The sequence below is a fragment of the Amblyomma americanum genome, chromosome 1 (genome assembly GCF_052857255.1).
Source record: "Amblyomma americanum isolate KBUSLIRL-KWMA chromosome 1, ASM5285725v1, whole genome shotgun sequence".
Lineage (NCBI taxonomy): Eukaryota > Metazoa > Arthropoda > Arachnida > Ixodida > Ixodidae > Amblyomma > Amblyomma americanum.
The window spans coordinates 209989221-210005122 of NC_135497.1; positions in this window are offsets into that span (position 1 = coordinate 209989221).

Consider the following 15902-nt stretch of genomic DNA (forward strand, 5'->3'; position numbering starts at 1 on the left):
CCATGGGCAAACCATAAATAATCAAATAAATAAATATACAAATAAAATAAATACTGCCGCGACTGGGATTCAAACCAGCGGCGGCGCGAACAGATCAGCTCCGCTGGCCACTGCACGAGAGCACTAGGCTGTCGCTAAGCCCATCAAGATCGTGGTAACTGCAACGCACTCTCGCGCTTTTCATTGCACATAGTGTTGTTCACCAACTAATACTACTATAAAACAAATATTCGCGCTTTGATCTATGTGGCGGAAGTGACAGAGTTGTGCGCTGCATGCGTTGACGTGGACAACGCTGTGTCAGAAAAACGGCACTAGAGCTTCCCCGCCCTGCGACTGCACAGCCAGCAACACGCAACCTTCCTGGGCTCCTCCACCACGGCGGAGTTGATGGGGATCCGGCTCGGGCTGGACCTGCTGCTCACCCTCGGCCCTCCGCCGCCCAGGAGTGCTCTGCTGTGCGACTCCCGCGCCGCCCTCAGCCGCCTGCAATCTAACGGCCGCGGTACCCCACTAGTGCGGGAAACTCGCTCGCGCATCGAGTGCCTCGCGCAGAGAGGTTGTGCCGTGCGTGCACAGTGGGTGCCCGGTCACTGCGGCATCGCCGGCAACGAAGAAGCTGACGACCTCGCGACCGCTGCACACCAACTACCTGCCAGCGATTTGCCCCTTGCGCTGGAGGACGTGCGTGCGGCCATTCACGACCATCTCCGAAAGCAGCACCCCGACCCACGCATCGCGGGAGGTGAGCGCATCGACAGTGTCACCGGCTGTCGCGCACTTACACGGGCGCAACGTGCAATGATCCTCCGCGCGCGCATTGGCTGCGTGTGGCCCGGGGAACGACGGGTGCGTCACGGAATCGCGACGAGTGATGTGTGTGACGGATGCGGTGCAGTGGAAACACTAGAACATCTGCTCCTTCGCTGCTCCGCGTTCGCCGATGCTCGTCGCGACATGCTCGCGGCCTATAGGGCGCAGGGCATTCTACCAGACTCCATCAAGACGCTATTGTGGCCGCAGGGCAGTGCGCGCACTCGTGAGCGAACTTTGGTGAGCCTCTGTGCATTCCTCGAACACACGGGCTTGACGTCCCGTCTGTTCTCCGTCAGGTAGTTACACGCAGTGACCGAACGCTCCGCGAGTTCTACCTTGAACGATTAATAACTGGACGCCCCACTCCAGTTGTAACCTACACAGCGCTGTGCGCGTGTGTGATTTAATTCCTCTAAATGAACTAATCACGCGCACAACCTGGACACATTACTTATTGTGTAAATAGTTTGTACATATTACTTCTCCCCCTGTCCTCTATTCCTGTCCCCTCACCTCGTTCATTTCATGTCTCCATTCTGCCTGCTGTCCTTTATTTCCGCTGCCCCAGCTCAGGTGCTTCAGTATCGATGGCAGATGCCGGGGCTAGCAAAAATCTTTTCCTTCCTTTTTACTATTATTTTTTAATAAAACCACTACCACCACCACCACCACCAGCATTACGCGTTGGCGTTGACAACATTGCTGCAGAAACGCGGCACTGGAGCATATATGCCACCGGCGCACATAATAATAATTAATAATTGGTTTTAGGGGAAAGGAAATGGCGCAGTATCTGTCTCATATATCGTTGGACACCTGAACCGCGCCGTAAGGGAGGGGACAAGGGAGGGAGTGAAAGAAGAAAGGAAGAAAGGGGTGCCGTAGTGGAGGGCTCCAGAACAATTTCGACCACCTGGGGATCTTTAACGTGCACGGACATCGCACAGCACACGGGCGCCTTAGCGTTTTTCCTCCATAAAAACGCAGCCGCCGCGGTCGGGTTCGAACCCGGGCCCGACCGCGGCGGCTGCGTTTTAATGGAGGAAAAACGCTAAGGCGCCCGTGTGCTGTGCGATGTCAGTGCACGTTAAAGATCCCCAGGTGGTCGAAATTATTCCGGAGCCTGAGCACATCGGGTAAATTGGCATTGAGGATAAAAAAACTTGACGCGCATAACTGGCTTCTGGGCCTGTGGACACCTCAATCGCGCTTTCAGGTATGTGGCGGTGGTGTCCCCCTCCAAAAAACTCTTTTAAGCAGCATTTCGTGCTTAGCAATGCTAAACCGCAAGCCAATTTTTTAATCGTGTCAGTCATCTTTATAAGCATATACATTTTTTTCAATCAATCAATCAATAGGTTGATTTTCTAGATACAACTGGAGGGTTTCCTGGCTAAAAATTGGAGGCTTATCAAGGTTAAGCCCAGTGGATGCGAAGCATGTTAAGCAGCTGCCTCAGTGTGGATGGGGCTAAGTAACGGAGACGTGGTTTTAGGTTAATCGTCGTACTTGATTCTTTGCAGCCCGACAAGCACACTCTTATGGTCCGTAAATGCATGACTGTTGGTTTGCACGTCACTTTGGAGGCATCTTGACCGCATACACGCCCGGCGCAAAGACGCTGGCGCGGTTGCGGGCACAGAGACTGACGCGACGGCGGGCGCGCGCCGCTTCATCCCTGGCGTGACGTCACATATCACGTGATGCAGCGATGGTGGCGCCGCCGCCGCGTCGCGCGCGACGGCGCGAACCGAAGCGTGGAGGCCTCCGCCGGGCGACGTCCGACGGCGCGATATGAGGCCCCATCTGCAGCCGGTGTGACGTCATCACGTGCCGTCACATCATGTGATCTCACTTCAGGGTCAATGGTGGCCACCGCCGGGAGGCGACCGACGGCGCGATATGAGGCCCCATCTGCAGCCGGTGTGACGTCATCACGTGACGTCATGTCACGTGACCTACTTGAAGGTCACTTGAAGGTCAATGGTGGCCACCGCCGGGAGGCGACCGACGGCGCGATATGAGGCCCCATCTGCAGCCTGTGTGACGTCATCACGTGACGCATGTCACGTGACCCCACTTCAGGGTCAATGGTGGCCACCGCCGGGCGTCGCGCGAAGGCCCGAAACCTACGTTAATATGCTTCGCATAAAAGCTGTCTGTGCAGCTTGAATGGGTTCAGAAACCCGTGCATAGAATATCATATGAGTAGTACAGGAAACGTCCACATCAATCAATCAATCACACGGACTGTAGACACATAGAATACGAAAAAACAAAACATCCCACATAATTTCGGAGAATTCTGGATCATAGCGCCTTATCACCTAACATACATATTGAGGCTGCTCTTAATTTTTGCACGAAAGCGTAAAGGCCCTTGTCGCAGAAAAGGAGGTGTCGGCGTGACGGAAATATCCAGACTGGTTGAAAGGGCGGCTGTTACAAGAGGCTCCCATAGATGGCACAAGCCACACCAGTGGCGTACTGCGGCGCATTGGAAATCTCTGACCCTCGGGTTGCGAGTCAAACATGTTACCGCTAGGCCACGCAGGATCTTTCGTGCGGCTTGGTTAAATCCGGGCTTTATATGTATGTCGCGTGGTCTTTCACATAAAGATTTTGATTGTGATAGAAGAAACTGTGGTCCATGTCTGCGTGGGCAAGAGGAACCGCTGTCGCGTCATTCGAGAGGTGGAACTTAAGAATCCGTCCAACATTTTTTTTCTCAACTTCATTAAAGAAACGTGATACTTCGGAGATGTTATCTTGGTGCTTTCTATGTGAACGCTCTGTTGTGTGGCGTTGCCAGCTTCTGGCATTTTCCAAGAGCGCATGAAGTTTTCAACGCATGTGTCCATTTGCTAATTTGGGGTATATGCTTTCGGCTAACTATTATATTAACGAGTCAGGGAAAACTACGCTCTGGGCGTGAGACGATTGTGAAATGAGCAGAGGCGGGCATCCTCACGAGGAAGAGCCCTCATGAGGGGGTCCTCACCTTCACCTCATGAGGATTGCACTTGGTGAGGTGAGGATGAGGGAGGATGGGCGCATGAAAATTCGTGAGGACGAGGTTGACATAGGAAAGACCTGGTGGGGTGAGGGCGAGGGAGGGAAGACGTGATGAGGTGAGGGTGAGGGAAGGAAGATATGAAGAGGTGAAGGTGAGGGAGGGCAAGATGCACTCTCTGAGGGCGAGGGTGGGAACCCGAACCGTACTCCTAACGTTTTTTTGTCTGTGCAGTCCGTTACGAATTTTCCTTTTTGAAGCGCTAGTTGTCAGGGTGAAGGCTCCCGGGAAAGATAGTTTCTGCACTTTGGAGGTACACAAGGCGAACACAAAAGGCGGGAAGCCGCACGCCTTATCCGCTGACAATGGTATGCCAAAAAAACCACTCTTCTAACTCAAAAACCCTATTTTAAAAATTGTGTAAAGTCTCAGGTGAAACACCCTGTATAGTACGCTAACAAGAGGGCACTGGTCGGGCCATGCTGGTGGCTGCCGGTCCAGCGGGAACCGTGGTACCGCAGTCAACATTTTCGTTATAAGCGGCGAGTCTGTCAGATGATCAGAGTGTACAGTAAAACATGTAGAAATTATTCCTAGTAAGGCTGATGAATTCCCAAGTTCTAGGCCTTGTTTCCCGGAACGAAGTCATATTTCAGCTCAGTGAGGTTTCAAAGAACTGGCTGCAGCGCAAAAGATGCTTCTACAAAATTCAACTGTGAAATCAAAGCCTGTTGGCGTTGGCGTGGATTTTTTTCATTCACACTGTGAGTAGCTCAGTACAGTCGTATCTTCTTTATATTTTATATATTTGCTAACTGCGGTATAGGAAGGCGGTTCCGCAATGTGCTGGGCAAAGCCAACAACTGTAATAATAATAATAATTGGTTTTTGGGGGAAATGAAACAGCGCAGTATCTATCTCATACATCGTTGGACACCTGAACCTCGCCGTAAGGGAAGGGATAAAGGAGGGAGTGACAGAAGAAAGGAAGAATGAGGTGCCGTAGTGGAGGGCTCCGGAATAATTTCCACCACCTGGGGATCTTTAACGTGCACTGACATCGCACAGCACACGGGCGCCTTACCGTTTTTCCTCCACAAAAACGCAGCCGCCGCGGTCGGGTCCGAACCCGGGAACTCCGGATCAGTAGTCGAGCGCCCTAACCACTGAGCCATCGCGGCGGGTCCAACAACTGTAGCCTTACCATGGAAATAAAGCAGCAACTTAACAAGCTTGTTCTGAATCATCTCATTGTACAATGTGCTAAAAAAGAAAACGTTTTGCTCCTCTCCAAATAACAGGAACATCTCTATAGGTTTATTTCTGGTGTGACCACGTAATCGTGCGTAATCGCACCAAAATTTCTTGCAGGCATGGCAGAGAATTGACATTCAGCGTTTGGGTAATGCGCAGACGTGCAAGCAAAAAAAAATCACGGGCTGTTTGGGGTTAACCACGAATTATCGTGTGCTAGCACCATTAGTCCTGGTTTTGCATGGTTTATCTTGACTTTATATGTTTTTGCTTTACCTGAACTTGCTTACTTTGCTTTATATATCGTATCATTTCAGACTGATACTGCGGTAGAATTGGTCCTTCTCTACATTCACAGATCCCTGGGAGTCCTGATTCCGCTCCAGGCGCAGAGGTACAGCGGCTAAGCCACGTGTCGCTACCCTGCGATGGCTGCAGGTGCTGCCATCGGTGGGGTTTGTGAGACCCATGTTGTTGGTCATGAGAAATCTCTCGTGACTGCAGGTGCTGCCATCGGTGGGGCTTGTGAGACCCATGTTGTTGGTCATGAGAAATCTCTCGTGGCTAATCATTAATTGAACTGCCACGGTGGGCAGTTTGTTCACAATCCGGTGGGCAGTTTGTGATGACGTCACAACGTCACGTGACCATGTGACGTGACGTGCTAGAAGCAAGGTTCGGACAGACAGACAGACAGACAGACAGACAGACAGACAGACAGACAGACAGACAGACAGACAACCGCTCTTCGGCGGAGTGGAAGCACTGGGGCACTAAAACGGGAACCACAGGAATCGTTCAGTCCAGACTCGGGGAATTTGTGATTACTATTATTCAGCCCAAATGCTGCATTTTAGCGGTCCGTTTGATTTTTAAGTGGCCTGAATAATGTTTTATCTTAAGCGACAACATAAGAGCCTCACTGCAGCGGAAAGTCGGCAGCGCACTGTGTGAAGGCACTAAGGAAACAAAGGAACTTCATAGCTGAGTGGTGGTGGTGGTAGTGGTTTTTTTATTAAGATAATAGTAAAAAGGAAGGAAAAGAATTTTTCTAGCCCCGGCATCTGCCATCGATACCGAAGCACCTGAGCTGGGGCAGCGGAAATAAAGGATAGCAGGCAGAATGGAGAAATGAAATGAAAGAGGTGAGGGGACATATAGCTGAGTGAGCGGTATTGGTTTTTGAAAAAAGGAAATGGGGCAGTAATTGTCTCAAATATGCCAGTGGACACCGTAACCGCGCCCGTAAGGAAAGGGGGGAAGATGGGAGTGAAAGAAAGAGAGAAAGAGGTGCCGTAGTGGAGGTTTCTGGAATAATTTCGACCACGTGGGGATCTTTAACGTGCACTGACATCGCAAAGCACATGGGCGCCTTTTGCGTTTTGCCTCCATCGAAACGCGGCCGCCGCGGTCGGGCTGAGGTAGCGGGATTCGAACCCGCTGCGGCGCTAAAAAATCAGTTCCGCAGGCCGCTGCTTCAGATCGCTACGCCATCGCCACAGCTTTTTGGGGGGCATGGTATTTATTACATTGAAAATATACTTTATTTACATTAACTAAATTATTTACGAAGCTTTTAAGAAACACCATGAAAACATCGTTTATTCTGTATTAGCCGCCGAGGTCGGGTACGTACTGATACGGAGTTCCCGGGTTCGAACCCGACCGCGGCGGCTGCGTTTTTATGGAGGCGAAACGCTAAAGGCGCCCGTGTGCTGTGCGATGTCAGTGCACGTTAAAGATCCCCAGGTGGTCGAAATTATTCCGGAGCCCTCCACTACGGCACCTCTCTCTTCCTTTATTCTTTCACTCCCTCCTTTATCCCTTCCCTTACGGCGCGGTTCAGGTGTCCAACGATATATGAGACAGATACGGCGCCATTTCCTTTCCACAAAAACCAATTATTAGTATTATTATTATGTATTTGAATTCTGTATTGTACAAACGATTACTCACTATTTTTATGGAGGAAAAACGCTAAGGCGCCCGTGTGCTGTGCGATGTCAGTGCACGTTAAAGATCCCCAGGTGGTCGAAATTATTCCGGAGCCCTCCACTACGGCACCTCTCTCTTCCTTTCTTCTTTCACTCCCTCCTTTATCCCTTCCCTTACGGCGCGGTTCAGGTGTCCAAAGATATACGAGACAGATACTGCGCCATTTCCTTTCCCCCAAAAAAAACCAATTATTATTATGTGAGAGTGCTACCTCAGTGAATTTTTTGTACAATTTGTTGTTTAACTTTAATTGCAATCATTCTGTCGTTTTCTGTGTTTGCTGTAGATTCTATACACGAGGGGCGGGTACCTCCGTCAGGCACTCAAATTCCTTTAGTTACAGCCTCTCCTCGTACCTCAATGGTAAAGAAAAAAAAGATAAAATCCTAAAATCCTGAAAAGACAGAACAACAGAGCACTAGACGCGAGGTAATGCTGAGGACATCACCAAGAGGGTGTGCCACTCCGGTTTAAAGTCGATCGGTTCATACACTTCCCTCAGATGAACAATCAGTGGGAGAATATTTACATTTTGCCTGTACAAACTGCCAAGCTCTCGAGCTGTGCTTGCAATGTCATCGTCTTCGTCGCGTACCCGCGTTCACGCGTGTTAAACTGCCAGTCTTTCACGCTGTAGTTTGAGAGCGTGGTCTTCATCATCTTCCAGCCGTGCGCGTGGAATCGTCATATGATCGAGCACGCAGAAAACCGCACGAAATGGCGGGAGATTAGAAGCAGTGCAATTCAGAAGACGCAGTGCTATCGCAATGTCATCGGGTAATGGTATTTAAGCGACCTTCAAACTTTCCTCTTTCTGAGTCTATTCTGTGCCTATAGCACTTTTGTAATTGTCGCGGTAAGCACTATTTCATTGTTTTCTAAATATTCTTGGCGTTTGTTAGTTTTTGTACGGAGACACAACAACGCGCGGAATTATTTTAGCAGTGCATATAGATAACAATGAAATGTTATAAGTGCAGGGCTCATGCATGCATGCAGTGCGTGCCAGAAGTAAAGGCAGACTGATATTTGGGGGCTCAACTCGTAACTGTGACAGTTTTGTCTCATGTATCAGCTCAATCAAACAACACACACACACACATACAAGCACACACGCAGCAATATAAGCATATAGCCTCTCGTCCAATAGTGCCTTGAGGGCTTGTCTTATATGCGTATTACTCAGTAATATCGCCAGAAGTTGCCGACTCGAGTCTTAAAACGACTGTTAGTGAGGGTGAGGGAGGGCCAGCAATAATAATAATAATTGGTTTTGGGGGAAAGGAAATGGCGCAGTATCTGTCTCATATATCGTTGGACACCTGAACCGCGCCGTAAGGGAAGGGATAAAGGAGGGAGTGAAAGAAGAAAGGAAGGAAGAGGTGCCGTAGTGGAGGGCTACGGAATAATTTCGACCACCTGGGGACCTTTAACGTGCACTGACATCGCACAGCACACGGGCGCCTTAGCGTTTTTCCTCCATAAAAACGCAGCCGCTGCGGTCGGGTTCGAACCCGGGAACTCCGGATCAGTAGCAGTCGAGGGCCAGCAAAATTTTCGAAATGAGGATGAGGGTGAGGGAGGGCCACGGATTCAAAAGTGAGGGTGAGGGAGGAAAAGTAAAAATGGGGGCATTTGCTCACCTCTGGAAATGAGTATTCCGAATGCTTGAGCCAGGTTGCACGCTATGCCGCTTCGCACACCTTGATGTAGGGAATGGCAAATGACCTAGCTGCATGGCTATAGTTTCATATATCCGTTTGAGTTGTCAATATCGGTGTGATGATCAAGTTTATCTAACCTTCGTTGTCGCGCTAAAATGGCGAGAGGCAAGAAGAGGAAAGTATGCGCTTGCACCCTTGCACGTGGCCTCTCAGGGCTATCTGCTCATGCGCAATTGGTGCCTCTCGGAAGCATGCATGCACAGATGACGCTTCGCTGTAACGGATCACGACAGCGGATCACGAACCGCACTGTCCCAAAACTCTGGTTATCAACTAGCGCGTACAGCAGTGTCCAGGCGGCAAAAGCAGGTGGTGCAGGACTTTCGGTGTACCTGGCGTCAGTGAGTTTAGTTAGACCAGCAGGAAAATCCCGGTTCGGCCTACTCCCTGGACACTAATCCTGTTAATCAAGCTCACCACCCGCCTTTCTTTCAACTCCAGGATGCACTACCGACGACTTGTGTACTCAGTTGTGTCAGCAATGGTACGATGTCTGAACATGACCCAGAGAAGCGCCGAGTCACACTGCAGAGAGAACAGCATTCCTCTGTGATCATGCTTGACACAGCGCTGATGGTGAAAGATGAGCTTCATCAATTGCTTCTGATTTTACCATGTGTATAAATATCACCAGGAGTAACTGCGCCGTAATGATTTCAGAATAGACCTCAGCGCTCCACAGGCAGCGCTAACTGACGAGCTACTTTTCTCCGCTTCCATGCATCCCAGAGACTGCTCATGCAGTTCGTCATTTAGGAGAGGTAGACACTGGGCAAGCTTTCCTTAGACACGTCCGAGGATTATCCGAGCCACCGGCGCTCATAGCGCGCAGTACGCTTCGCTTCTGAGGAATTCAATACCAAAGCAATAGAAGAGAGGCTTGGGCAAGTTAGCACGGCATTGTTAGGAAAAGCACGAACAGGAAGAAAGAATTGATGAGCCCACGGCCAGTACGTGTTGTCCACCCAGCGCCAGTCCGTGTGCTTCCAAGTGTCCCGTCCAGTTCGTGCTGTTCATCGCAAAAATTAGTGGCTTTGGAGGGAATGAAAAGGCGCAGTAAGTGTCTCAGTTTTCGGTGGACACCTCAACCGTGCCGTGATGCAAGGGAGAAAGCTGGAAGTGAAAGTAGTTAGAGAGAAAAAGTTGCGTAGTGAAAACTCCGTAATCATTTCAACCACCTGGGAATCTTTAACATGCACTAGCTGGCACCGCACAGCGAACGGACGCCTTTGGCGTTTCGCCTCTATCGAAACGCCAAAGGCGCCCGCCGCAGTCGGGTTCGAACCCGGGTACTCCGGCTCAGTAGCCGAGCGCACTAACCACTGAGCCACCGCGGCGAGTCATCGCAACCCAGACAGTAAACTGCGAGCGGAGCCGTCACGGTAGTGCGGGTGGTCGGAGTTCAGTCAATATCCCTCGCATTCACACATAACTGTGCACCCTCGGCGGAAGCGAAGTCCTTGATTCTATAGGGCACTTGGAAGGCTGGAGTTATGCAAATCCTCTCCATGTCTTTACGCACGCCTCTGTAGATAAGCAAAGCAACACTAGTGCTGCGGCGTTTGTTATCCAATCTCTGAGCATATCTTATACTGCACTGTTCGACTGTGTTGCTCCCTTGACGGTGTTTCAAGACGCTGGCATTGAATCGGCCCATTTCGTGAATATTTCAGACACTAAGTCATCGCTCTATGTATAGCCACAGAGGTGGGGGGTTTCCTCTTTACAAGTGCTTCCAGCGTTCATCTGCTCGGTCAAGTGCGCGCTCTTCGGTTCAGCACTGATTTGTAGTGGCTCCTTGCAAGCGTTTCGGATAATGGGGCTGCAGATAGCCTCACCTGTGGGGCCCTCAGTCTCAGCTAGTTCAATAGTTAAAGCGCCACAAGATATCATCGCCTCCAAAGACAAGCTGCCATGATTTCGGTTCTTGTAAGCTCCACCGCAAGAACAATGCTTGACCAATGGTCGCACTGGAAAGGAGGGCACCCTGGTATTGTAATGCCTCGACCGACGCCGGGCAGGGCACCATATTCGTCGCCTCGATTACGCCGCGCCAGTCGTGCAGCCTTTTTCCAGAGCAAATGTCGCCGGCGAGAGGGGTCACCGCATTGGTCGTCGAGAGCTGCTCCGGGTGGGGTCAAGGGCCGATCGACGCAGAGCGTTCCTACGTGTCAGCGGCTCCAAGGACAAAGGCCATTGGCCAGCACCGACGGGCCGGAAAACGGGTTGAAGTAAAAGAGGGAGAAGAAGAAGATTCGGCCCAGCGCTTGAGGCGGGATATCGACCTGCCTATTAGACTCGCTTCCGAAGATCACGCACAGTGAGCCGCGTCGTGGATTTTTCGCCCTGGAAATCATAGCGGACCGAATGATATTAATGCCATTAGTCCGCAGAGTGTTCTAGGGGAAGTACAGTTCAAACATTGAAATGATTCTCATTAGCGACTGTGCTGGAAAGGTTCCATGTTCGGGCCCCGATCCAGGACCAATTTTTCGTCAACTATACGAAGACCTATAAAGCTGTATGAGCTTTACTTTGTAACCGTAATCTAAGTAGGACGGTATGGGTAAATATTCTTTTATTTGGATGATAACGCCGCTCTCAGGACGCGCGCATTGAGGTAGAAAGCGGAGTCTTTTGCCCCGTAATTTCTTTCAGATTATATTGAGCGGCTAACCAAGGAAGCAGGAAGTCATCGGAAATTGTAAGACCGGTGAAGTGAAGTTTGGCCGGATTACACGCTCGAAATAAATGTTCCTCGATAAGTGGGCCTCAGTGTACACCGGAATCACTGCACGGTATTATTAGAGTCCTTCGTTTTCGGATAAAACACGTCACCTTACTCTTGCACCCCGAGCAGACTTAATAAATATCAGGTTGAACGCGATTTATACCCAGAAATGCACCGCCAGGGCAATGGAGTTTACCGTGTACAAAGCTGGAGGCACGGCCCGGAAACCAGCGGATGTCTTGTCCTTAACAAAGATGTTTCCAGCTAACTGTTATTGATTTGAAACCCCTTTTAACGTTTAGCCTAATCTGTTAGTAAATTCGAAAAGTAGATTTCAGGAACGACATGCTGCAATGGAAGTGCTGACGCAATGTTTCAGTGGCATCAAGTTTAAAAAGCGTTACTCATTCTAATGACGTCCTGCTTCAAGCTGGTTTGCCGTTTCGAATGGCCGCGGTGACACTGAGTGTTGTCGCGGTGTACAAAAGCGAACAGGTCTAACACAGACGCTGCACACAGGGATGGCGATGTACGCGATTAAATCGTTGCAATAAATGCAAAAAAAAAAATACTCATCTGGCTTGGTGCGCAGTTTCTTGGTGTGAGCTGCCATTTTTTAGATTTTGTATTAAGGTAATGAGCAAAAGGAGGTGGAATTTGCTCCCATATTTTGTCCCCCCTCCCCCCCCCCCCCCCCCCGCCCAAGAAAAAGAGAAACAAATACCCAAATTGTTAAAAATTTTGGTGAATAACGCGATTTCTGTCCGACATTAAGTTCAGGAAATACCGCCCAATTTTTACCTACCAAATTCAGAAACAAATAAAACCCGAAAACGAAGGGCCCTAAGTACAATCCTACGGCAGCACTTCATTTCAGACATGATAGACACCTCCTAGATATCCAGGCTTGTCCAGATGGTATCACAAGGATGTACTACAGGCACTTATTTCCCGTCCAGATAATGCCGTTCGTGTGATGCATTGACATTAAAGCCTACGTAGGCTTAAAGCCTGAAAGAAATTATTGACGCAGTTCGAAAACAAAAGCTAGCACATTCGGCGTAGCATATCAGCACATTGAACTTCTCATTGGAAGACTACATACAGTCCAGGACACTTATCAGTAGAACAGTAACGCCAAACAACAAGCAGTATGACAGCTCTGCATGTACCTCAAAAGATATATCCTCAGCTCCTGCAATACCGCTCAAAAAGGTTTGGTTGGTTGGTTGGTCGGTCGGTTGGTAACGTCGCAGAGCAACTCAGGCTGGAGTTATTTAAGGTGCAGGGACATCGCACAGTACACAGGCCTCTAGCATTTCGCCTCCATCGAAATTCGACCGCCGTGGCCGGGCTCGAACTCGCGTCTTTCGGGTCAGTAGCCGAGCGCCATAACCACTGAGCCACCACGGCGGCGAAGGTCGTGGATACTTGCAATACATTAAACGCAAATCTAAGAGAAGCAGCTCTTTTTGTACGTGAATAGCCCGCGAATATATACTAAGAGTTCGTGCTATATATTCATGCGACATATATTTGACTGATAACGGTTCAAGAATACGCTCGATCACATTGTACATTCTGTTGTGGCATATCAAGAAAGGTGTGCTAAACATTTCTTGCCGAGCTTAAAACATCCTGAAAAGAAAAATGTATTCTGAAGCCAACCCGCCGCGGTGGCTCAGTGGTTAGGGTTCTCGACTACTGATCCGGAGTTCCCGGGTTCGAACCCGACCGCGGCGGCTGCGTTTTTATGGAGGCAAAACGCTAAGGCGCCCGTGTGCTGTGCGATGTCAGTGCACGTTAAAGATCCCCAGGTGGTCGAAATTATTCCGGAGCCCTCCACTACGGCACCTCTTCTTCCTTTCTTCTTTCACTCCCTCCTTTATCCCTTTCATTACGGCGCGGTTCAGGTGTCCAACGATATATGAGACAGATACTGCGCCCTTTCCTTTCCCCAAAAAACAATTATTATTCTGAAGCCAGTTTGGAAACGAGGTGCCTTTTCAGGTTTGGTGTGAAAAGTACGCAGAGAAATACATTGGGGCATATCTCAGAACGAATGTTTTCTGACTGCAGCCTGGCAAGTAATTCGACAAGTAAGTTGTGTCATTTTTGCTCTACGTCGCGACGTACAATTAACGAGAAAAATTATTGAATGTGCAAAAATGTCCGGCTCGCGGTATAATAGCAACGTCGATTATACACCCGCTGCGTTAACTTACAAGCGGCACTTGTCGAAGATATCGAGCAGGTGTCATTTTATGCCTTGGACATTTGGCCTTTATCAAAAATATACAGCCTCTGAGGCTTGCTTCTAAGCCGCGAAGTGAGGCTCTCTATAGCGCCTCCTCAAGTCCAAAGCTTCAGAGTGCAGAGGACGAGTGTTCCCCACACTGGCTGAGACGCCTGGGACGCCGACGAAACAAAATTAGACGTTTTTTAGCATACCGGAGACGTACTAGCGTAGACGTGTACCGGTTTACCGGACCCCTCTTGAGCACGCGCAGTGGCTCCCCCTCACCCCAACAACGCCACTGCGCATGAGCAAGAGGGGGTCCGGTAAACCAGTACACGTCTACGCTAGTACGTCTCCGGTATGCTAAAGACGTCTACTGGCTGCACCTCAGAGCACAGAAGCAAACCCGTCGGAGTGCATATTTCTGACACCGCATTTCTGATTTGCTGAGCTTTGCTGCACACAAACGCTGTGACGCGCTCTTTCATACTGCCGCATGCAGGAAATGACAACACAGCTAAGACTGAGAAATAACACGTCATTTGAGCGGTGGGAGGCGATGCTGACCAGCGATCGAATCAAGGACTAAAGAGCACTCACAAAACAGGTCCGTCTGACAGCTCAAGCCAGTGTAGCCCCGGAATGAGGACCCCGCCCACAAGCCTCAAGAAACATTCCCCTGATTTTGATCATTAAAGTTTCCTCTGCCTGCCTCTGCCTGCCTGCCTGCTTGCCTCTGCCTGCTTTGCCTGCCTGCCCGCCTGCCTGCCTGCCTGCCTATATATATATATATATATATATATATATATATATATATATATATATATATATATATATATATATATATATATATATATATATATATATATATATATATATATATATATATATATATATATATATATATATACAGAAGAAGCATATTTTGGGGCAAATGTTCTTTGAAAAGCAGATTTTTGCCTTCCGTGCACGTTTGTCCCACTATGAGCTGTTGTGTGAACTGACCTGTGGTTTAAAATCAGTGCTATTAGGCTCGCTTATGCATTCAAAGGAGATATTCCGGTTCAAAAACGTTCGCCAACTATGTAACCGCGCGGCCATAGCGGTCACACAGTCATAACAATTTTTTTTTCTATGTATGTGCTTAAGCTGTATGAATTCGCGGAATAAAGGCGACACTGCAGCTCATAATGGGAAAAACGTACACGTAAAGCAAAAATCTGCTTTTCAAAAAAATATTTGCCCCAAAATCTGCTTCTGTTATCTATTCCAGCCTTCGTTAGCACACATTAACTTTTTGGGAAGAGCTCGGTACAGCGCGCGGCTTTCCTCTTGCTGTCGTCGCCCTAAATTTAGGCTGTTAAACAGATGCGCCTTAACAGCCCCACATAACGAACAGGCTGCCAACGTAAGAACAGGCGACGCGCCATCAACATTACTCCTCCCTGACGCTCACTGGTCACGCTGAGATATCCCCCACTACCTCTTGGTTTTTCGGGCCATCACCGCGTCGCTAGAATCGCTGGGCATCGACTCTGTTATAAAACGTAGGTTCCGTCGTGACGCCGCCGCTGTTGCATTGAAGTGCGAGCTAGCTGTGACAGGAAAAGAGGGGCCGAATTCTGCTAGCATCTCGCACCTAAGAATGGTTCCTGACTGGCTCGTATCCATCTCTTCGGCAGCCGATGGTGGTGATGTTGGGGTGCATACTCATTAACCACGTTAGAATTCTATCTCCGCCTGTGTCTCACAGCCAAAAAGAAGTGCATTACCTCCTATCACTTCTCCGGACACCACCACCGGCTCTACAGCCTTGATTGCGGCGCAACACGTGGAAGAACAAAGAACACGTACGACGTCACCGGGCGGCGATGTCATCTAGCCCATGTCATGTATTTTCTTCGTTCCTCTTTGTTTTGTGCTCCTTTGGATCTAGCGTTGACCACGCCCGCCTCTCAGTTCGTGGATCTTCAGAGAACATTACGCGAACGACGCTTAACCAACGGCACATATCCTCTCCTCGGGTTGCGCAGCTGCCAGCTGTGCCTCACGCTCATCACGAAAACATGGGTACACTAGGAGATAGTGCTGGACATAAACCACTATATAGAACGGGGGCATCACCGTTCT